Genomic DNA, 23,007 nt, shown 5'->3' on the forward strand with positions numbered 1-23,007 from the left:
CTTCGGCTCAGGTCATGATCCCAGGGTCCTGGGATGGAGCCCCGCGTCAGGCTCCCTGCTCGGCGGGAAGCCTGCTTCTCCCTCTCCCACTCCCCTCGCTTGTGTTTCCTCTCTCGCTGTGTCTCTGTCAAATAAATAAATAAAATCTTAAAAAAAAAAAAAAAAAGCTCCTGTTGAAAGTACTGAGGTTGGTTTCAGTGTATGGGCTGCTGAGTGAGGCAAGCCAGACTCAGCTGGCACCTCACCCTATGCGTGGGGAGGGACGCCGACCAGGAGAACTCTCTTGAGGGTCTTTTTTTTTTTTTAAAGATTTTATTTATTTAAGAGAGAGAGTAAGAGAGAGAGAGAGTGTACGAGAGGGAGGAGGGTCAGAGGAAGAAGCAGACTCCCCACTGTGCAGGGAGCCCGATGCGGGACTCGATCCTGGGACTCCAGGATCATGACCTGAGCTGACGGCAGTTGCTTAACCGACTGAGCCACCCAGGCGCCCCTCTCTTGAGGGTCTTAAGGAAACTGAACACTAAGTGTACAGGGGAGACCCAAAGGAACTAGTGTTCCCGTCTGCTAATCAATCAGAAGAGGCTTCATGGAAGAGTGGCATTTGAGATGACTTTGAACAGTGGGTTCACAGGGTAGGATACCACAGAGTCAGATGTGGAATATGACTGTGAGGAAGAGAATGGAATCAGCAAAGGCCTTGAGCTGGAAAAGTACAGGATGTGTTTGGGGAATCACAAGAAAAACAATCTTACAGTAAGTTTCCTGTAAAGGAGTAGTGGGAAATAATGATTTGGGAAAGGAGGTGGGCAGAGTGGGGAGAGCTTAGCTGAAGCTCCAGGCCAGGAGATCAAGTTTGACTCTAGATTCTGGATTCTGAGGGTCACGGAAGGATATAAAAGGAGAGTAGTTCAAGCTGGGAACTAAGTAGGATGACAAGTATGCCCTGGATGGGGAGACACTGAGGCAGGGGATAGGAGGCTATTGGAAGGGTTCAGGTGGAAGGTAACAAGGGCCTGAGATGGGCCATGGAAGAGGGAACCAAGAGGAGGGGTGGCAGTGAGAGACATTCCTAGCATAAGACCACAGCGAGTTAGCAATGAGATGGGAATCATTAGAACCTGGGAGCGTGGAGAGTGGGGTGCCGACAGCAAGAGCGTGAAGGCATCAAGGCTGACTCCAGGGATTTGACAGGCATCTGGCTCGGTCTTTACTCCAGATCACATTATGCCTGGTGCACATGAGTACACGTATGATCGCTTCCGTTACAGGCTGTGTCACCCGTGTCTCTGTGCCCTGCATGAAACCCAGCGCAGTGCCTTACCTGGAGCAGTTGCTCAACAGTCTTGTTAAATGAAAGCTGAAAATGCAGAACCATAAATGCACATATGGTATTCACACCCTGGCTGGATCATCCTAAGCTTTGAGACACAGATACGCTCTTTCCAACCCCACCTACAAATTTTTAGCATCTTTTTTTTTTTTAAGATTTTATTTATTTATTTGAGAGAGAGAGAGCTCATGAGAAGGGGGAGGGTCAGAGGGAGAAGCAGACTCCCTGTTGAGCAGGAAGCCCGATGTGGGACTCGATCCCAGGACTCCAGGATCATGACCTGAGCCAAAGGCAGTCGCTTAACCAACTGAGCCACCCAGGCGCCCCAAATTTTTAGCATCTTTTTTTTTTTTTAAAGACTTTATTTATTTATTTGAGAGAGAGAGAATGAGAGAGAGCACATGAGAGGGGGGAGGGTCGGAGGGAGAAGCAGACTCCCTGCAGAGCAGGGAGCCCGATGCGGGACTCGATCCAGGGACTCCAGGATCATGACCTGAGCCGAAGGCAGTCGCTTAACCAACTGAGCCACCCAGGCGCCCAATTTTTAGCATCTTAAGAACAGCTGGAACAATTCTTACACACCAAACAAGGAACACCTAATGGCATTTCTCCAGCAAGGACGTGTGGGATGCAAATAGGGACATCCCCACATTTGGGCTCCAGGAGATACATTGTTGCTCTATATACAACTGCTTCCTGGGCCTCTATGTCGCTTTATTTTATACCCATGACTGCTATCTACACTCCTGGGTTACAGACTTCTTCCTGACCAGCATAAAACACACCTCTTCTACAGAGACAAGTCCCTTTCCCATACCTGCCTTTCACACCTGCCATCATCATTGTTTTTACACCCAAGCAGTGAGCCTTCACGCTGACCTACACCCTTATTCCAAGGCAACCTGCATACTACACAGTGATTAACATGAATACAAGACTACTTGCATATGTGGATGGGCCCACATACATGCTCACACAGATATAAATTGGGGGTGGGGGAGGATAGTGATGATGGAAGAAAATGGCTTGGTGGGAGGCAGGGTGGGGGGCACCCAAGGTCAGGAATGCACAACTTGTTTATGATGGAAAATTTCTCTAGGGCATTTGGCAGGGGAGGGGAAATGAAGAGGGATGTCAGGATCTTGTTTCACCACTACCTCCCACATCTGGAATCTGGGCCTCCAGCTGGGCCTAGTTATCTTTACCGTCCTCCTGGCACAAAGAGACCTTTCTTTGTGGCAAGACCAGAATGGGACAGAGAAGAACCAGAAAACTCAGACTGCTCGCCATTCCTTCTCAACCAATCTCATCCCTGTTCCTCCACCCTCAGAGACCCATGGCTCTGCCTCATCCGCCCCGCCTCCACCATACAGGAAACTAGGGAAAGGTTGAGAGTGAATCATTAAGCCAATGAAAGGGTGTGGGGGTGAGTGCTGGGGGATGAGTTAAGGCCAGGAAGGGCCAGGGGCTGAGACCGGCAGCTGGACCAGTTCTCACTGCCCTAATCCTGGGGAAACAGGCCCTTGGCCCCTTTCCATTTCACTGCTCTCACTGCTCCTCATTTCCTCCCCATCTTCCCCAAGATTTCTATGATCCTTCCTTTCCCTCATTTGACCTGTGATCTTGACCTCCCACCAACCTCTTTCTTAGCCCCTTGTTCATTTTCTTACAACACTTGCTACATGGGGAATCATTTTATGTATTTGTTTACTTTTTGTTGTTTGTCTCCCCCCACTGGAATATAATCTCCATAAATATACAGGACCACATCCGCTCTTTTTCTCATGGTATCTTGGTGGTATCTCCAGTACTTGGCCTTTCATCCAGTAGGGGGTTAACAAATATTCTTAAATCCATCTCCTCTGAGGAGCTACCCCTCACCCTCAGAGGTGTCTGTTTGTCCAGCTGTGTGTCCTTTCAAAGGTTCCCCCCTCCCCCGCCCCACCCACCAAATGCTTCCTCTCCAAAGAGAAGATGCTGGATGCTCAATTGTGGCTCAGGAGGATCTGCCATTAAATTGGGAATAACTGTGCAGGTGACGGATGGCAAAGCACTGGCCCTCACTCTGTAAATCCCTGGCATAAGAGTGAGTCATGCCTGCCGGCCCACCTAGAGTACTGCTACATTGCTGACCGAAGTCTAGAATGGGGGACAATGGTAATGGGAAGGAGACAGATATTTAGAAGTGGGAGCATTTGAAAAAGGGAAACAGGTAGAGAGCTGGAGTCAGGGGACTCAGGAAATATGAAAGCTCAGCGGCACCTGGCATTTGGTAGATGTTCAGTAACTTTGTTGACTTGAGATGGATTTGTGATAGAAAGGAGACATGGTGTAGTGAAAAGAGCATATTAGAATCTGGTGGTGTTAGAGGAAACTGGGTTTAAATTCCGGCTCTGCTACCTATTAACTACATGATACTGGGCCAGCTACTTCTCTGAAAATGTCTCCTTAATTGCAAAATGGGCATATTGGTTTTAAGGTTTAAGGTGAGGATTAAGGATACGAGTGTACGCTTCTAGGCACATAGCAGGTGCTTCTTCTGTGACAGCCATTATTATTATTATACGAGGAGGGACTGCTTTGGAGGAGATGTGGACAGCAGTGAGCTAACCCGGGAGTAGGAGACCAGGATGACAAAATAGCCTCCAACTGCTAAGATCATCAGGAGATAGAATTTCTCTTTCTGTTTTCATTCCCCCCTTCCTTCCCTCTCCATCTCAGGGTTTTTCTTTTCTCCAAAGAAGCAGAGACTTCTGCATTCCTAGTTCTTGTTGGGCCAATGTGACTGATTTTAAATACCCTCCCCCTGGCCCCATTGCACACATTCTTGTTGGAACAATTCTTGCCAGAGGCATGGCGGTAGGGTGGGGTGGTGAGTTCTTGGCAGCAAGTTAATAAATGGCCATCAGAGACAATGATTTGGGCCTTAGGAGGGTCAAGATCAGTCCCTGGCAGTTTTCCCTGATGCAAAAGGAAGGCAAGCGTGCGTGGAGCACCAAGGCAAGGTCACAAGAGAACATGGTATCCCCTGCCTTGGGTTGCAGGTTGGCCCCTCCTAGCTCAGCTCAACTCAACCCAAATTCCCTGGAGGCTGCTGAGAGTGGGGAGCTGAGAAGGGACCCAGTGTGCCTGTTGTTCTGCCAACGCTGGCTTCCCAGGGTCCAGTGTTGTAGCTCCTCCCTTTGGCCTCAGTTTCCTACCGGGTAATAACTTCATGAGAATAGGACTTTATCCATCTTGTTCACTGCTCTGTATTCAGTGCCTAGAACTGTGCTTCTCCATCACTACCAGCTGAATGCAAAGGCTGGGAATGTAGGGCCCTTTAATCCATTAATGTTACAGAGCTGGGACTTCATATGGGAAGCAGCTTGCCTCTCTCTATAGAGCGCTCCCATATCAGCATTGGAGAGTATGATGGTGATTTAATTCAAAGCACAACAGGGGTGGTGAGGGAGGGTAAAGTGCAACAAGTAAAGTATTTCCCCCTTTGTCCTGCCTTTTCAGACACCCTGTATTTACTGGATGAGTTGATCTGTAAAGTCAACTGCTTAGATTAAAGGCTCTCTCTTTCCTCTGCAGCCCCATGATTCAACAACGTCTCCCATAGGTTCTCAAAAGTTAAACTAAGTCTCCCTCCTACTTCCAACACAGCTGCCATAGGCTCTTTTCTTTGAAGGTTGGGAGAGGCCTCTGGGGGTGGGATGAGTGCTGCCAGCTGGCAGGTCTCCAGTTCCTGCCTGGCTGTCTCGCGTGTTAGCACTGGGGCTTGACTGGCTGCCCCGGGGTGAGCCCTGAAGCGGTTTTCTGGGAAGGGTAGGTGCCTGTGTGACTCAGAACCAAGTTAGGGAAAAAACACACTCACTCAATCTCTGGCCCCCTCCTGCCCGGCCTGGCTTTTTACCATGAGCTCATGAAAGAGGAAGCTGGGCCAGGACGACTATAACCCTGCTTTCCCTCATGTTTTCTCTCCATGGCCTCACGGATTCCCTGGAGTGTCTGGGCCTCATGTTGCCGTCATCCTGGCTCCGGGGTGGCCCTGACCCTACCCTTCTATGACAGTCTCCCTTCCCAGACATTGGTCAGTTTTTTTCCCCAGGTTGGAAATCCCACCCAGCACAGAAGGGGATTGCTCACAAGGGGAGGCTGAGAATACTGTGTCCCTTGGGCCTGTTGATCTCCGCCATGAACCCTGACTGTTTGGGTTTGCTCCTGTAACTGCTGTATCTGAAACAGACCCAGTGGTGCTACCCCTGGGAGCCTGAACTAAGGTGTTGCTTGGGAGCTAGGGTTCCCCAGTTCAGGAAAGAAACAGGGGCTCCCAAAGTACTGGACAGGTGAGCTACCCTCAGGGCTGATTTATACTAACTGAGACTTACCTAATACTTTTGGCATGCAGAACAGTCCACTACCAGAAAGGCACATTTTATTTCAGTGGAAATTATGACAAGGATGGGCCACGAAGAACCTTCCTAACTCTCCTGCCCACAGTCCATCTTCTTTGTCTTCCCCAGAGCTTTCTGTTAAAAGATGGACTTGACCAAGTCAGTGCCTGCCTACCGACTTCTGTGCCCCAAACTCTCTAGCGGGGCTGCACTGGCTTCTCAACCTGAATCCGGGCAACTTCATCCAGGCTTTCTCTCTCAACTCCCCCAAAGCTGTCCCTGTGCCCGAGATAAAGCACTACGTCTGATTTTGTGCTTTCTCTCACATGTGCCGAACTCTTACCCCCTGGGCCCTTCACACATGTGATTTCTTCTTTTTCCTCTCCATTCTCCTGAGAAATCTCCTGAGTCTCCTGACTCCCGCATGCAGTATTAGTTCACCTATTTTGTACATAAACCTCTTGAGGCATCAAACACAGTTATAGTCATTTGTCTATTGATTTTTTTTTAATGCATTTATTTATTTGAGAGAGAGAGAGCACTATCGGAGAGGCAGAGGGGGAATCTCAAGCAGACTCCCTGCTGAGCATGGAAGCTGACTCGGGGCTCCATCTCACAATCCTGAGATCATGACCTGAGCCGAAAACAAGAGTCGGACACTTAACTGGCTGAGCCACCCAGGTGTCCCTGTCTATTGATCTTTCTGATTGTCTGGACATGCTATTACCCTTTCTGGTCACCACCACCAGATACTGTAATGAAGCCATTTTGATGCCAGGAAACTTTTGACAAGGCAAAAAAAAAAAAAAGTTATTAAATTGTCAGCATTTAAAGAAAATCAGAAAGAAATGTATAAAGCCGATATTCCCAACCCGTCCCTGTGGGTTGTGTTCATCCTGTTTCTGACTCCTACTCTTTCACATAGGATTTGCTATTGCTGGTGATATTGCCTTTTTATTAAAAGCCAAGCATTTTGAAGTATAGCTTACATATAGTAAGATGCATCCTTTTTAGGAGTACAGTTTGATGAGTTTTGACAAACTTGTACATTGTGCAAATGTCACTACAATCATGATATTGAGTATTTCCATTGCCTCATGCCCCTGTGTAGTCAATATCCTCTCTCTACTCCCAGCCCCCAGCAACCACTGCTCTGATTTCCATTTCTGTAGTTTTGCCTATTCTAAAATGCCAGATAAATAAAATTATACTAGGCACTCTTTTGTGTCTGGATTCTTTTGCTCAGTATAATATCTCTGTGATTCTCCCATGTTCTTGCATGAATCAGTAGATCTTTCTTTTTGATTTCTGAATAGCATTCCATTGTATAAACATACTACATTTGGCTACTTTTTCACCATTGGTGGACATTTGTGGTTTTTTCTTCTTTTCGGCTATTATGAATAAAGCTACTATGAACGTTTTATACAACTCTTTTTGTGGACATGTGTTCTTATTTTTCTTGAGAAAATATCTAGGAGTAGTATAATTATGTGTAGATTTAACTTTATAAGAAATTGCCATGGGAAAAAAAAAAAAAAGAAATTGCCATGTTGTTTTCCAGAGCAGTTTACCACTTTATTCTTTGACAGAACTGTTTAAGGAAGCTGCCTCAAAACATCTCTGTTGCTGGGGCGGCTGGCTGGCTCAGTTGGTAGAGCATGCAACCTTTGATCTCAGGGTGGTGTGTTCAAGCCCTACTTTGGGCTAAGTATAGCTTACTTAAAAAACAAAACAAAACAAACAAAAAAATCCCTGTCTACCAAATCTGCCAAGTGAAAATTATTTCTTCCTCAGAGAACAGGTTCTCAGGTTACCTCAGGGGCCAAGGATGGGCCGGAATGCAACTATCTCCTTGGTTAGCAGCCTCTCCCCTAAAGAACCGGCGCGTCCTCAGGATGCCGTAGCAGTTTCCCTTGGATCTGCAGCAGGTCCAGGAACATACCCTGCCTGCCCCCCCAGGCCACCGTATGGCTCAGTATCTCTGTCTGCCTCGCACCCCACTCAGTTTCTGCTACGTGGCTCTGCACAAGTCCCATGGCATCATGTACAGTAACACGAGCCCACACTGTTAGACTTGTAGGCACTGTTCTTTCTGACTGCTATGCATAAATCAATTCATTAAGCCTTCACAAGCCCCTACTATTATTATTTTTAAGATTTATGTATTTATTTGAGGGGAGTAGGGGCAGAAGAAGAGAGAGAATCCCCAGCAGACTCCCCACTGAGTGTGGAGCCTGACACGGGGCTCAGTCTCACATCCCTGAGATCATGACCTGAGCCCAAATCAGAAGTCTGATGCTTAACTGACTGAGCCACCCTGGCGCCCCCCCTACTATTATTATTTATACCCTCATTTTACAGATGAGGACAATGAGAGGTTCCACGAGGCAGCTCCCTTTCCCAAGACTGCATAACTATAAAGTAGTTAAGAGTTAGATTGGAACTCTGGTCGACCTCATTCTGAAGCCCAGCAGTATGGCATATTGGCCAGAGAGTGGAGTCTGGAGCTAGTTCACCTGGGTTCAATTCCATGTGCAAATTCATCTAGCATTCATGGCAAGCCTCTGAAAAGAGGGCCATTATAACATCTGTTTTACAAGTGAAGAGATGGCACAGAGGCTTTACATAGCAGGAGAGGGGCAGAGCTGGGATTGCCATCCAGGAAGTTCGGCTCCAGAGACAGAGCAACCAACCTCTATGTTTTCCTGCCCCTCAACAATCCTCATTATTCATGTTATTATTTGGCTTGCTGCCCTGGCTCTTGGTGTCTTTGGGGTTTTACACTGCTCTGACATTTGCATCCTTGCTTGTGTTTCACTTTCCAACTCTGAATATGTTGTGCACTCAGCCCCCAGGATAGGATAACCTTAGTGGGCAGCCCTGTTGGCCATATCACTGGCCTCTTACCAGCCCTTGAGAACTGCCTCTAGCTCAGGCAAGGATTCTAATACAGCAGGTGAAGTCAGGAAGGTAAGTTATCTGCAGGGTGACCCAGTCCTAAGAAATCTCCTCCAGCAACTTACCTCAAGAGGATAAGGACTTGAGATCATCTCAAAGGATTATTTGTTTCCCTAAACAATTTTTGAGCTCTTTCAGATGAGAGACAATCATTCAACCCACTGTCAGGGCTTAGTACTGTACCTGACACATATTAGGTGCTTAAGAGATTTTGATTGAATGATGAGTGAATGAATGAATAAAGAGACCCAGATTCTCTTAGTTTAGCTCTGTGCTGTTCCATGGGGTAGCATGTGACTATTTAAATTTTGATTAAAGAAAATTTGAAATTCAGTTTTTCATTTGCATCACCACATTTCAAGTACACAATAACCACACGTGGCTAGTGGTTATCATATTGGGAAGAGCGGATATAGCACATTTCCATCATCATAGAAAGTTCTATGAGACAATACTGGGTTAGATGATGAGGTGAGAGAAGGAAAAATGGTGCATAGGGAAAACATTTATCACAGGCTGATGGCTTTATCTTGCTTTCAGCACTTCTAAAACAGCCTAGGTCAGTCCTCTCTCATTAGATTATGTTGCATACTGCCCATTCACAGGTCTAGGAGTCACTTCAGAAATCTGTTATTGAGAAACATATCTCTGATCATATCCATGACCCAAATTTCCGAGAAAATGAAGACAAGAGATTGAAGGAGGAACTAAAGCCACAGTGTTCTTTGTGTCATAGGCCACAAGAAACTAACCCATCCAGGGTGCTTTGTGCCCATTATTTCATCTGATCCTCCTAGCAGCCCTGTAGGACACAGAAGGGCAGTGAAGGTAAGTGGCTGAAAGTCATGTACTTGTGAAATGGTAGCAGTAAGTCCCCACACTCAAAACATCAGTAGATTGACAAATGTGTTCCAACTAAGAGCAGTAGAAAGCAGAAAAAATGGATAAAATATGCCTCAAGAAGCTTATAACTCAGTGAAGGGAAAACAAGAGAAACACATAGTAACTATATAACTGTACATACACACACATGTATTTATATATTATATGTATACATGTATACACTAATATGTATATATTATTACCTTATATATGTGTATAGACACATCACACACACACACTAGCATAATAACTAACATTTGTTTGGTATATTAGAGCTTACAGGTACTTTTCCTCAGCAAATCACTGTGATGAATGTCAAATGAATGGAATGTTGATACAGAAAGCAAGCGTTCTAAGAATTCAGAGCAGGGTGAGATCACTGCACGATGGGGTGAGGGGGGGAAAGTTTTGGTTGAGGCACAGAACTAGCAAGAATGCTGGGCATTCCCCCAAACCCGAATACAACTTCTGGCTTCCGTATTACAAACTTGCCAGATTCTCCATTGCTTCTAGTTTTTAATGAGATGATTATAAATTCGTTTTACTTTCTAGAGGATAAAATGTTGACTGAGAACTTAGTAGTCTGTGTTTTCTCTCTGATCCTCCATCCAAATGATCAACATATTAAAAACAACAACAACAAACCTCCCACACATTTCTTGTGATTCTAGACACATAGAGTAACTTCAACACTCTAGATGTAAAAAGATTTGAGTTGCCTTTACTTAATTACCCTGTGATGAGCATCCTGTGGTATAGCTCCAATGCCTACTCAACACTCAGGGTTATGTAATGTCAATTCTGCCCATAATTCCTGCCGTGTAGAATGTAAAACTCCTGCCCTGCATTCTGACTGGGCTTGCCTCGGTTCTCCTTATATAATCATGGCCACCTTCCTGCTGGTAGTGATTTAGAAATGTCTTTCTAAGGTTCTGTGCACTTTGCCTCAGCTCCTTTAATTTTTTCTAAAGCTTCTTTCTTTCTTCCTTTGGATTTCTTTGGTTTCAAGCCACAGAAACTCATTATGGCTAACTTAAACAGAAAAGTTGAGTATTGGGAAGATACTGGATAGCTCACAGAATCAAAGGAAGGCTAGAGAACCAGGCTTAGGGGGCATGGCAATGAATGCAGCTCCAGGGGATTCAGTGGCAGGAATCAACTCTTGCCCTTGCCACCTGCTGAAACGAATGAGAAACAATTAGATTTTTCCATCTCTCCCATTCATGTTCATCATCCCAAGCCCCAGCAGAGAGAGTCTGGTTAGCCTAGTTTAGGCAGGAGCTAGGGAAAGAAAGGACACCTTATCTGACAGTCATTACCACCGACCACAAAGAGGTAATTCCCCAATGAATCCAGTGACTGTTGTCAGAGGAGGAGAGGGTGTGTGCTGGATGATCAAACCCCAGTGCTCGCTTCGGCAGCACATGTACCAAAATTGGATGATCAAACCCCAGAACACATCCACCATACCCCATTTTCTCTTCCTAACCTCCATTTCCAATTATCCATAATAAGAGTGACCAATATATCTTCCAAGGTTATAGAAAAGATGTTTTTTAAAAATCCATTTGGGGGCGCCTGGGTGGCTCAGTCGTTAGGCGTCTGCCTTCAGCTCAGGTCATGATCCCAGGGTCCTGCGCTCGAGAGCTCCGCATCAGGCTCCCTGCTCGGCGGGAAGCCTGCTTTTCCCTCTCCCACTCCCTCTGCTTGTGTTCCCTCTCTCGCTGTGTCTCTCTCTGTCAAATAAATAAATAAAATCTTTAAAAAAATAAAAATAAAAATCTATTTGTATTGGAATTTTTCCCAAAAGGTATTAATGGTTGGAGAAATTTGGCCTTGCCCCTCAGGAGTTGGGTAGGAGGATTAAAGAAGCTAATGTATGCAAAATGCCTATTACAGTGCCTAGCACGTAGCAAGGTCCATTAAATGTCATTGCCATCCCAACTCTTCCCCAGTGGTTTGCAGGAACCCGCTCATACCAGCTCACAAGAGCCAATCATTATATTTTGGGGGTTTTTGTGAGCCAATTGACATTACATTGGTAGCTTGAAGTTGACCTTGATGGGAATATTTACGCCATGGAAATTAGAAATATTGCAAATGAGGACTTGCCCCCTACCTTACTCCCAAGGTAGTTGTTAATCATTTACCTGTACACCACTGCGTCCACTTCTTTCATCACAAAATGTGAGTAGAACCATGAAGGATTGAATGTCAGTTAGGTTTAGACTAAACTCTGAGTAAAAACAACAATAACAACAGTAGTTTACTACATATAAGTTCATTCTCTAGATTTGGGTAGGTAGTCTGGGCTTGGCTAGCAGCTCTAGTTTGTTGGCTCCCCATCCTCAAAACATGACTTTTACTTGATGATCTAAGATGGCTGTTGTAGGGACCAAGGGCTGGCCGCCCCAAGATAGACCAGTTTGTCATGAACATTATTTTGAGTTAAAAGCAATCAAAATGCAGCCGATTAGGAGAAGCTCTTCACCTCTCGCTCATGGCCTGATTGTATAGAGAGCGCTCTTTTGTCCCAAAGAGAGCTATTTACAGAGATTCCTCTTTACCTAAGAAACTTATCTGCAAAATAGGGAGACCTTTGTTTTCTAAATACCTCCTTTCACCTTCCTGCTGATGGTTTTTCACTCCTTTGTATCCTCAGACACTACTACTCTCCCAAGCTCATGTAAGTGCCATGTTGCCTCATTGTCTTTGGAATTTCATATGCTATCAAATTTTATTTTCTCCTGTTAATCTTTCTCATGTCAATTTGATTCTTAGTCCAGCTAGAAGGACCTTGCAAGACAGAGGAAATTCTTCCTCCTTAACACTGCTCAAGCTCCAGATTACAGCCAGTAGGGAAGAGAAAGGCAAAGAAACACACTCTCCTTTCTACTAAGGCCATTGACAGAAGTAATGCACAACATTTCTGCTTATATGAAATAGGTTGAGGTGATGTCACTTAACCATATCTAGCTGCAAGGGAGGCCTGAGCATGTTTATTTGCTCCAGGCAGCCATGTGCCCAGCTGGAAACTGGGAAGAAGGAGCAAGTGGATACTGGGAGGCAGTTGGCCATCCCTCCTGTCACTAGCTAGAATGCAGGACTTGACCTTCACTGACCACTGGCTTATATTCACCAACATTTGTCCCACATTTTTCCTTGAGCTCTTCTTTCCAGCTTATCTCTCTTTCTTTTTAAAAAAGATTTATTTATTTTGAGAGAGAGAGAGAGTGCACGCGCAAGCAGGGGAAGGGGCAGAGGGAGAAGGAGAAAGAAAAACCCAAGTAGCAAGGAGCCCGATGTGGGACTTGATCTCATGACCTTGAGATCATGACCCAAGCTAAAACTAAGAGTGGGGTGCTCAACCAACTGCACCACCCAAGCGCCCCTCCAGCTTATCTCTTAACTCCGGCAAATGGAAAGCAAAACCAGCCCTCGAGCAATAGCAACTGCCCTGACAGGACCTCCTGCTGGCCCAGACCACCCAGACCAGTTTGAACCTAACCCCCAACTCACACCCCCACAGATGGATGATGGAATGACCTCTGGAATGACCTGCGATTACGTTTACCTCATTATAATACTGAAACCTCCACCCAAGGAGGAGCCTCAGTCTCATTTACATAACATACAATGTAGGCATAGGCATGTTTCCTTAAGGCTCGGGCATGGCCTTATGCCCGCCTCTACACTTGATGACAAGGCTTCCCTATCTAAATATTCATTCCAACCCTAAATAAAAGGAACTCGTCGCCCTTGCTCAGGGAGTCATATCTTTGGAAGCTGTTCCCCATGATCTCTTTATTTGCTGCAAATGAAGTTTTCTTTGTGGGACAACCTGGTGCAGCTTCTGATTCACCGAGGAGTGAACTCACGTGGGTTCCAGTTACACTCTCAGGAAAGTATAGATGACAGGGGAAAGTCCTGCTGGTGTGATAGGAATGTGTGTGGTTTGTGGAACTCTAAAGGAGTTGGCTGGAATAGAAAATTAGAAATACTGAAAATGAGATTAAATAAACAAGATGGAAGCCAGATCTCAGTGAGGGTCCAGGAAAACAGACAAAAGGATCTTTATCTGATACCATTAGAAACAGGAGGCATTGAACTTTTGGGTAGGGGAGCTGTACAATTGGAGGCATTTAAAACATTTTAATCTGGCACATACATGCTAGACGTGTAGAAGAAGGGTGGAAAAACAGGAAGCATCAGGCAGGGTGGAGGGGAGACTGATTTCACAATCCAGCTGTGAGGTAGGAGTCCATCTGAGAGGCATTTGCTAGACAATGTGTTCAAATTGATGTCTGGCCTGATAGGGAGTTTCAGGCTGGGGTGGCCAAGACACAGCACTGACAGGGTAAACAGAGCAAATCTGCCTTGATAGGTATTTTGATTGGGTCACTTAGCAGCAGAACCGGGCCCGGGACTTCTGTTCAAGGGAGTGATTAAGGGAGGAGAAGGAGAGTGAGGGAAACGGGATGGCAAAGGGCAAGAGGCTGAGGCTCTTGGCACAGATGGCACAAGAGTGGGATCCAGCTGGAGGCAAGGGGGCTGGAGTTTTGTAGCCCCACATCAGGCAGTCATTGACCCAGGTCTGCCCCAAGTATGTGTAAGGGGGGAAAGTTTGGCTCCCCTTTGGTCCAGGGCAATTCATCAGAAAAGGGGACACCCTGGGCGCCTGGGTGGCTCAGTCGGTTAAGCAGCTGCCTTCGGCCCAGGTCATGATCCTGGAGTCCCTGGATCGAGTCCTGCATCGGGCTCCCTGCTCAGTGGGGGGTCTGCTTCTCCCTCTGACCCTCTTCCCTCTCGTGCTCTCTGTCTCTCATTCTCTCTCTCAAATAAATAAATAAAATCTTTAAAAAAAAAGAAAAGAAAAGGGGACACCTATGTGTGGTTATTAGACCACGTGCTTGTGAGTCATGAGTGAACCAGCTGCTAAAAAGGATCTGCGTGAGGCCCAGACAGCATCTGTTTCAATGGGCCCATTTTTGGTGTGTTGGATTTGAGGTGGCAAAGAAGTAAGGTATTGGTATATGACCAGTGGGAAATGGGAGCTACAAGATAGGAGTTCATGTAGAATAGAGCTAGCTATGCAGAGACTGGAGTGAGGGACTCTGGCACACAGATGATAGTTTCAGCAAGAAAGAATGAGCTCTTTGAGGGCCATGGAGAGCGAGAGGGGAGTAAGCCTTTATAAAGTAAGTTGGTTCTACCCTAGAGGGAAGGTAGGTGGGAGAAGAGGAATTAATGAATAGAACAAAGCAGAGATCAGTAGAAAGGTATGTTAGTGTGGTAGTTGAACTTCTATTATCACTGGAAGTCAAGGGAAGAAGACATTGAAGAAGAATGAGCATGGAGAAAAAGTTGAGATGTTTTGTTTTTATTTTTTGTTAGTTCAGTTGTTGGTGAGGGAACAACTTCACAGCAGAACTGGCTTAGAAACCACGCGGTGAGAGCTAGTAATGCTTTCCATACTTAATGCCATTCCATTCTGGTTCTTAACTCCTCTAGGGCACTTCCTGCTTCAGTTGATATGTGCTCATTCTTGCTTGTCCTAAGATTACTCTATGTTCTGGTTACCTAATGTTGCCTAACAGATTACCCCAAGACTTAGCAGCATGAGACACCCTTTGTTATGTTCATGGGTTCTGTGGGTTAGGAATTTGGATAGAGCACAGCTTGTCTCTGTTCCATGATGTCTGGGGGTGCCGCTGGAAGACTCAAAAGCAGGGACCCAGAATCATCTGCAGGATTCTTCACTCACATATCTGACAGTCGATGCTGGCTATTGACTGAGGGCCTCAGTTTCTCTCCTGGTGGTCTAGATTGGGTTTTTCCTGCATGGTGGCTGGGTTACTGAAAGAAAGAAGCAGGCATGAACTGTATTCTTTTTATGACCTCACCTTTTTTAATGATCTACATTGTTCTTCCTGTACCCCATTGGTCAGTGGAGTCACAGCCCTAGCCAGACTCAAGGGGAGGGAATATGACCTTACCCTGGGGTCTGCAAAATGACAGAAGAGCAGGGAGGGGAGGGGCACTCATCTTTGGAAAATGCCATCTGCTATACTCTGCAAAGCTCTCCATTTACTTCTTATGACTGGCCCCTTTATTCAACAACCGTCAATAATAATAGCAATGGAAGGAACTACCTGAGGCTTAGAGAGGTAAGTGTGCCAGCCCAGAGGACTCAGCAAGAGCTCTGCTGTCACATGGACCCAGGGCTTCTGGGTTGATGCTACTTTTATTAAGAACTGGATGCCTCCAAAGAGCAAATAAAACTTGTGGAGACTGGGACTGTTTCTTCAGTGCCCCTGCTTCCTCCATCCTCACAACTGCTCAGGGTCAACAACAGAGATCCCTCAGCCACTTACCGATTGGTTCTGCATTTGATAAACCCATTTAATATGATGATTTAATATAATTTTGTATCTCTTTGGAGAGCAGGCAAGGGCTAGGACAGGGACCCTAATGCTGCATTCAACTTCCTGGCTGGAAGGCCAGGATGAAGTTGCTTTTCATCCCTCTGTGCTAGCAGGAAGTAAGGCAGCACCCATGAGGGGAGTGCGAGGTGAGAGGGAGATGCCAAAAGGAGCGTTCAGGTGGAGCAATTAGATGGTGATCTCAGGTAACTGCATAAGGAGAGCAGAGCGGGCCGCTGGAAGGGAAGCAGCTGAGGCAGTTCCTGTGGGTCCAGCTCAGAGAGGGGAGAGGAGCCAATTTCCGCCCCCATCCCCAACTCACATCCCAGCCCTAAACATGCTTCACAGCCTCAGGGGGAAACTCTGGCAAAGGATCCAGTGGGGGTGGCGGGGGTGCTTATCATGATCAGGAGTGGGTGGGATCAGATCTTAGAACTTACATCAGGTCTCAATTTTCCAGACCTTGCCTGTGCCCTGCCACCCTTTCCGCCCATAAACCCATCTTTGACTTTATCTCTTTAGAAATGTCTTCGGGCTAGCAGTTTCTTTCTCAGAGATTGCAGATCAGGAAGGACCTTCGGAAACCACAGTTTCTACTTCCACTGTAGGGGCAGAAAGCATGGGGCAGCCCAACCCCTCGATGCCTGGGAAGTAACAGAGGGCCAAAGCTGGCTCTGTGTTGTAGGACTACCGCCCTTACCAGGTCCCTGGTGTCCTGTACCCGCTCTGCAGAGCCCACACAGGGGGTCTTTATGCCTCTGGTTTCTCCCCATCCTGCTTGCCTCTGCTAAAAGGTGTGTTTTCCCTACTCAAGCCCCCTGAAAGTAGCTCCCTGTCACTTCTCATCTGACCCCCAACTCCTTGGCCTCACCTTCATGGACCTTGGCGGACTGGCTTCAGCTCTATCATTTGTGAGTCACCCTTGCTGCTTTGTTCCAGCCCCACCAATGTGCTTATTGCTCTCTCCCACATAGGAATTATTCACTGCTTATGTCACCAATCCCTCTGGAATGTGCTCTCTCCTCCATGACACCCATTGTCTCTGCATCATTTATTATTTTGTGTAAACTAACAATGTTGTTTTTCCCCCTCTGATAATCTAAACAATACATGTTTGTTGTAAAAAATCTGTAAAATGGAGGCACCTGGGTGGCTCAGTCATTAAGCGTCTGCCTTTGGCTCAGGTCATGATCCCAGGGTCCTGGGATCGAGCCCCGTATCGGGCTCCCTGCTCAGCGGGAAGCCTGCCCCACTCCCCCTGCTTGTGTTCCCTCTCTTGCTGTCTCTCTCTCTGTCAAATAAATAAATAAAATCTAAAAAAAAAAAAAAAGAAAGAAAGAAAATCTGTAAAATGAAAAATGTATACAAAAGAAAATTGAAAGTACCCAACATTCTGCAACCTGATTTTAACTAACAGTACCATTTTGGTGGGCTTCCTTCTAGTATTCTCCTCACCAGAACTCCTTCCTGCCTCAGGCCTTCGTGCATGCTTATTATTCCTTCTACCTAAAAGTCACTCTCTCTCTCCTTTTCCCCTCTTCCTGCTCCCCCTCTTCTTCTCTTCCCTCTTCATTCTGTGAGTAAATCCACCATGTGTATAATCATAAAGATCATTCTTGCAGAGAAATCTTTCCTTTACCCCCAAGTTATGTCTCTCTATTACACACTCACAGTACCCAGTACTTTTCCTTGTAGCACTTACCACAACTAGAAATAAACCATCATTTTTGTCTTCATTTGTTTAATGTCTGTCTAAGCTACTTGACTTGACGTAAGGTCCATGACTTGCTTGTTTATTCTGTGGACACCAGCATCCACCAGTGCTCCGTACACAGAAAACATACAACACATTGCACCAAGACAATAACCATGTATCTGTCCTCTTGGCACTTTAAAATAATCAATTTTAACAAATATAATGAATCAATCACCATATGAGACCTGGTTCCAGGTACAGGATACCTGGTTCTTGCCCCAAGGAGTCCTCAGTCTTTTGAGGGAGACAGACAAGTAAGTGGAGGATTCTGATATGTCCTTGATGATCAGTTATAAGTATATATGATCAATAGTGTTAAGTAAAGCATAGGGGAAGGGTCCCCAAACTAGCCCTGAGGGAGATGATGCTATGGCTTTAATTTGTCCTCGTTAATGCATTTACTTCATAGAATCCTAGGATAGTAGAATTGGATGGAACTGCAAGATCAATAGGCCCCAACTCTTTCTGCAACGTGAGGAAACTAAGGCAGTGAAGGGCAATAAAGTGACTTGGTCAAAGCCACTGGGTAATTTATTGGTGGCAGATCTGTGATTAGAGCCTCAATCTTGAGACTCCCAGCCCAGTCCTCTTTCTACCTATATCTTAGGGGCCTTTGGAATCTGCCCCCCTGCTCTTTCTATTCTGTTAATCCCCAAGTCCTGATGATTTGACCTTGTACAGGTTTGTCCAGTCTGTCTGCTTTTCCTCCACTCCCCTCCACCATGTTTCCAGCCTCCATTGTCTCCAGGTTGGGTGCCTACACTCACCTCCGACCTCATCTCTCTGCTTCTAGTCTTGTCCTGCTCAGATTCCTTCTCTACTTTGCAGCCAGAGTGAACCTCCACAGGCCTAAGTGTGAGCATGTATATCCCCAGCTTAAAGCCTCATTGAGGAGCACAGCCAGTTAAGCATCAGACTCTTGGTTTTGGCTCAAGTCCTGATCTCATGAGTCAGGAGATTGAACCCCATGTTGGGCTCGGCCAGCGTGGAGTCTGCTTCAGATTCTATCTCCTTCTCTCCCTCCTGCTCATGCTCTCTCTCTCAAATAACTAAATAAATCTTAAGAAAAAAAAAAAAAAAGCCTCATTGAGCTTTTAGTTCAAAATTCCCAGTATGGTATATTAGCTTAGGCTACCATAACAAAATACCACGGACTGGGTGGCTTAAACAACAGAGATGTATTTCTCACAGTTCTGAAGGCTGGAAGTCCAAGATCAAGGTGCCAGCAAGTAGGTTTAATTCTGAGGCTTCTTTTCTTTCCCCACATCAGGCAGTAACATGCCAAGGTTGTAATAAGGTTTGAGAAAGGCATATGTCACACAATGGCATGAACACCCAATTGTCACTCTTATGAACCACAAATGGATCAGAGGCCTCTGCTTTTGACTTGCAGGTGGCCACCATCCCCCTTGTGCTCATATGGCCTTTTCTCTGTGTGCTCATGAGAAGACAGAGCTCCCTTGTATCTCCTCCTCCTTTTATAAGGATACAAACCCCATCAAATTAAGGGCCCATTCTTCGGATCTCATTTAACCTTAATTACCTACAAAAGACCCTATCTCCAAATACAGTTACATTGGAGTTTAGGGCTTCAACAGATGAATCTTGGGGGCACACAATCCCATTCATAGCACATGGTCTACCAAGCTTTTCTTTCTTCCTTCCTTTCTTTCTTTCCTTTCTTTTTTTTATTAAAGATTTTATTTATTTATTTGACAGAGAGAGAGAGAGCACAAGCAGGGGAAGTGGCAGGCAGAGGCAGAGGGAGAAGCAGGCTCCCCACTGAGCAAGGAGCCCGATGTAGGGTTCGATCCCAGGACCCCGGGATCATGACCTGAGCCAAAGGCAGTCACTTAACCAACTGAGTCACCCAGACACCCCTACCAAGCCTTTCTTAACCTAGCCTACTTTATGAGCTTCATCTAAGCCCCACTACCCTCTCTGACTCCATGCTTCTGTATCTCGAATCTCTCTTGGTTCCTTGAACTTCCTCTGTTCTCTGCAGCTCTGATCCCTCCATCACCTTCCCTCTTTCTCTACCTGTCTTACTCTTATTTCTAGTCTTTGTAAGGAAAGATCTACCTAGCCTTGGAGCAAATGGATATGGTTTTGCCTGCTTTGGCTCTGAGTCTCCCAAGACATCACAGTACCTATCTTGGATCTCTTTGAGAGCTGCTTGCTTTTTTGAGAACTGAGAGGACCGATTACAAAGTAGAGTGTACAGCCCCCCAGAACTCAGTCCTGCTTTATTGGTTTCCCCCTTTTGGACCTACATCTTGCCCTTTCAGTTTTTGCTTGGAGAGACAGCTGAACTGATTTCTGGGCGGACATGGCTCTCACTTGTCTGGTAAGCAGTAAACTCAGCTTCCCTCCTCTGCCAGCTCAGATGTCTTTGTATTTTGGTTGCTTTCAAGTCTCAGTTTAAATATCAGTTTCCGGCCGGGCGCGGGCGGCCCCGGTGGGCGGCGGTGGGTGGCGCGCCGGGGCCGGGGCCGGGCTGGGCGCGGGCGCTGCCCTCTCCCCTGCCCGTTGGCCTCCTCCTCGCCGCCCTCGGTCCCTCGGAGCCGGGCCGGGGGCCGAGCCGGCTTCACCGGTGGCGGGGAGCCGGGCCGGGGTCCGAGCGGGGCCGGGGTCCGAGCGGGGCCGGGGGCCGAGCCGGGCCGGGGGCCGAGCCGGGCCGGGGTCCGATCCGGGCCGGGGTCGGAGCGGGGCCGGGGGCCGAGCCGGGCCGGGGTCCGAGCCGGGCCGGGGTCCAGCGGGGCCGGGGTCCAGCGGGGCCGGGGTCCGAGCCGGGCCGGGAGCCGAGCCGGCTTCACTGGTGGCGGGGAGCCGGGCCGGGGTCCGAGCCGGGCCGGGGTCCGAGCGGGGCCGGGGGCCGAGCCGGGCCGGGGTCCGAGCGGGGCCGGGGTCCGAGCGGGGCCGGGGTCCGAGCGGGGCCGGGAGCCGAGCGGGGCCGGGGGCCGAGCCGGCTTCACTGGTGGCGGGGAGCCGGGCCGGGGGCCGAGCCGGGCCGGGGGCCGAGCCGGGCCGGGGGCCGAGCCGGGCCGGGGGCCGAGCGGGGCCGGGGGCCGAGCCGGCTTCACTGGTGGTGGGGAGCCGGGCCGGGGTCCGAGCGGGGCCGGGGGCCGAGCCGGGCCGGGGTCCGAGCGGGGCCGGGGTCCGAGAGACAAAGGATCTGTACTCAGAAAACTATAAAATACTCATGAAAGAAATTGAGGAAGACACAAAGAAATGGAAAAACGTTCCATGCTCATGGATTGGAAGAACAAATATTGTGAAGATGTCAATGCTACCTAGAGCAATCTACACATTCAATGCAATCCCCATCAAAATACCATCCACTTTTTTCAAAGAAATGGAACAAATAATCCTAAAATTTGTATGGAACCAGAAAAGACCCCGCATAGCCAGAGGAATATTGAAAAAGAAAAGCAAAGCCGGTGGCATCACAATTCCGGACTTCAAGCTCTATTACAAAGCTGTCATCATCAAGACAGCATGGTACTGGCACAAAAACAGACACATAGATCAATGGAACAGAATAGAGAGCCCAGAAATGGACCCTCAACTCTATGGTCAACTAATCTTCGACAAAGCAGGAAAGAATGTCCAATGGAACAAAGACAGTCTCTTCAACAAATGGTGTTGGGAAAATTGGATAGACACATGCAGAAGAATGAAACTGGACCACTTCCTTACACCACACACAAAAATAGACTCCAAATGGTTGAAAGACCTCAATGTGAGACAGGAGTCCATCAAAATCCTAAAGGAGAACACAGGCAACAACCTCTTTGACCTCAGCCGAAGCAACTTCTTCCTAGAAACATCGCCAAAGGCAAGGGAAGCAAGGGCAAAAATGAACTATTGGGACTTCATCAAGATAAAAAGCTTTTGCAAAGCAAAGGAAACAGTTAACAAAACCAAAAGACAACCGACAGAATGGGAGAAGATATTTGCAAATGACATATCAGATAAAGGGCTAGTATCCAAAATCTATAAAGAACTCATCAAACTCAACACCCAAAGAACAAAGAATCCAATTAAGAAATGGGCAGAAGACATGAACAGACATTTTTCCAAAGAAGACATCCAAATGGCCAACAGACACATGAAAAAGTGCTCAATATCGCTCGGCATCAGGGAAATCCAAATCAAAACCTCAATGAGATATCACCTCACACCAGTCAGAATGGCTAAAATTAACAAGTCAGGAAACGACAGATGTTGGCGGGGATGCGGAGAAAGGGGAACCCTCCTACACTGTTGGTGGGAATGCAAACTGGTGCAACCACTCTGGAAAACTGTATGGAGGTTCCTCAAAAAGTTGAAAATAGAGCTACCATATGATCCAGCAATTGCACTACTGGGTATTTACCCCAAAGATACAAAAGTAGGGATCCGAAGGGATACGTGCACCCCGATGTTTATAGCAGCAATGTCCACAATAGCCAAACTGTGGAAAGAGCCAAGATGTCCATCGACAGATGAATGGATAAAGAAGATGTGGTATATATATACAATGGAATATTATGCAGCCATCAAAAGGAATGAAATCTTGCCATTTGCAACGACGTGGATGGAACTGGAGGGTATTATGTTGAGTGAAATAAGTCAAACAGAGAAAGACATGTATCATATGATCTCACTGATATGAGGAATTCTTAATCGCAGGAAACAAACTGAGTGTTGTTGGAGTGGGGGGTGGGGTGGGAGGGATGGGGGGACTGGGTGATAGACACTGGGGAGTGTATGTGCTCTGGTAAGCGCTGTGAATTGTGCAAGACTGTTGAATCTCAGATCTGTACCTTTGAAACAAATAATGCAATATATATTAAGAAAAAAAAAAAAAAGAAGAAGAAGAAGAAGGTAGCAGGAGGGGAAGAATGAAGTGGGGGAAATCGGAGGGGTAGACGAACCATGAGAGACGATGGACTCTGAAAAACAAACAGGGTTCTAGAGGGGAGGGGGGTGGGAGGATGGGTTAGCCTGGTGGTGGGTATTTAGGAGGGCACATTCTGAATGGAGCACTGGGTGTTGTGCACAAACAATGAATCATGGAACACTTCATCTCAAACTAATGTTGTAATGTAAGGGGATTAACATAAGAATAAAAAAATTAAAAAAAAAAAATAAATATCAGTTTCCAAGGGAGCCTTCCCTGATACCCCATCCTGTGTTTAGTCCTCTGGCTCTCCAGCAGCCTGTGCTCCCCCTTTAGTAAGAGTCACTACTTCATCCCTGTATGTTTCATGTCTGTCCTTCTGAGCTCTC

At 46.8% G+C, this 23,007-nt stretch overlaps 1 non-coding gene across 1 annotated transcript; it reads right to left on the reverse strand.

The window, feature by feature from the left end:
* Positions 1 to 18,997: 18,997 nt before the first annotated feature.
* Positions 18,998 to 19,100, reverse strand: LOC123838093 (small nucleolar RNA U13). The gene has a single exon (XR_006789427.1). It is a non-coding gene; the product is annotated as a small nucleolar RNA U13 (small nucleolar RNA).
* Between the last annotated feature and the right edge of the window lie 3,907 nt (positions 19,101 to 23,007).

Source organism: Mirounga angustirostris, unplaced genomic scaffold (genome assembly GCF_029215605.1).
Source record: "Mirounga angustirostris isolate CCGP_5_RB_7025 unplaced genomic scaffold, mMirAng1.0.hap1 SCAF_8, whole genome shotgun sequence".
In the NCBI taxonomy this organism is placed as follows: domain Eukaryota; kingdom Metazoa; phylum Chordata; class Mammalia; order Carnivora; family Phocidae; genus Mirounga; species Mirounga angustirostris.